This window comes from Carlito syrichta, unplaced genomic scaffold (assembly GCF_000164805.1).
Source record: "Carlito syrichta isolate Samal-C Ts95f unplaced genomic scaffold, Tarsius_syrichta-2.0.1 Scaffold130600, whole genome shotgun sequence".
NCBI classification, from domain to species: Eukaryota; Metazoa; Chordata; class Mammalia; order Primates; family Tarsiidae; genus Carlito; species Carlito syrichta.
Window position 1 is genome coordinate 40,489 of NW_007074696.1, and position 1,687 is coordinate 42,175.

Here is a 1,687-nt window from a genome sequence, read left to right on the forward strand (position 1 = left end):
AAAGTTAAAAGCCTCTCCTGTTTAGGCTCTGAAAAAAAATTGTCCCCTCTGGTAAGGGAGGAACTGATCAGCCCGAAGACTGACAAGCTTTAATACTAAATCCCCAAAACATGCAGTGATGACATTAAGACTGTATAAAAGACAGCCTCCTAGGCAGTCCTAGGCACTCAAGACATGTCCCTCCTTCTAACACACTCCTAGCCACATCTTATTGTGTGAAAGGTGGTCCCTAACCCAAGGGTAGCCAATGCTTAAACATGTCAACAACTGAGGACATGACTTTTTTGCAGCAAAGAAAAAAAAAAACCTACTAGGCAAAACAGATTTCTCAAATTTGAAATGGAATGTACAAAAGAATAACGCTTAAGCAATAGAAGTAGCTGAAAAGTCATGAGATTCAGAGAGCCTGGAGGAGTCATGAAGGTCCTTGGGCATGGAAACGCTAAGACGGAGCACAATGTGTAAGTAATCAAAAGTTACAAAGTAGAGGGGGACAATAAGTAGGATGAGGAAGCCCAGTGGGTGGAAAAAGAAAGGTAGGGCTCTCCCACAGGGAGTTGTGTAAATGGCAAAATACTAAAGAGACCATTCAAGAAAACCTGCTTACTAAAGCCTCTTGGAGCTGTGCTGCATCTAGCAGGATGACTGTGTTAGTCATCTACTGCCACAATAATGCTGAACAACAAACCACAAAAATTGTATGTGGCATACACAATAAGAATTTTATTTTCACTCAGGCATCAGAGTTAGCTTTGTTCTGTGGTCTCACACTGAGAAACAGGATGAAGGGGCTGCAGCTATTCAGGGTTTTTCTTCTCATGGTCATGGCAGAGGCACTAGAGGATAAACCCATCAGCTCAAGCACTCTACAAATCTCTATATTCACCTTGTGCACTAACATCCCATTGGATCAAAGCAAGTCATATGGCCAGAGTCAAAATCAAGGGACAAGGACAAAATTCCATCTCCCACAAGGTTATGGCAGGGTATAGATATAGAAAACTATTATAGGAGAGTGAAGAACTGTGATCGATGATTCAATCTCCTTCACCATTCCACACCAGTTTGCTAAACTAGTTAGGCTTAAATTTCAGATCCATGCAACTAAAAGAATCTAACTAAAACACAGGGATTAAGAAGATTCTCTAGGAGCAAAGACACATACACTAGCTCCCACTCCCTAATGCAATTTAGTCTACAGACCCTATCTCTTCTTTCTCCCTTGAAGAGGCAGGATATGATTTGAATTATTTGGCTGAAATGCTTCTAGTTAAAATGATGGAAGGAGGTCTGGCTGCCACAGATAAATAAAAATAAATAAAATTTTAAAAATATTTAAAAGGAGGGGAGAGAAACTCTTTAAAAAGCCAGGAGATATGGGTAGAAAATATGGTATCAATTGTTCAAGGACTTTCATAGAAAGAGGAGGTGGCAATAAAACATGCAGACCATCCTACCAAAATATACAGAATTTCAAATCAGTCTCTTATGTGTCCAATGGTCACAGGTTCACTATATCCATAGCTTCTGAGAACTATCATGACCATTATAGTTAAAATTTTAAAAACAAAAAAAAATTTTCTTTTTTTTTTTTTTTGAGTTGGAGTCTCATTCTGTCGCCCAGACTGTAGTGCAGTGGCCGCTCCCGCCCACTGCAGCCTCAACCTACTGGGCTCCAGCAATCCTT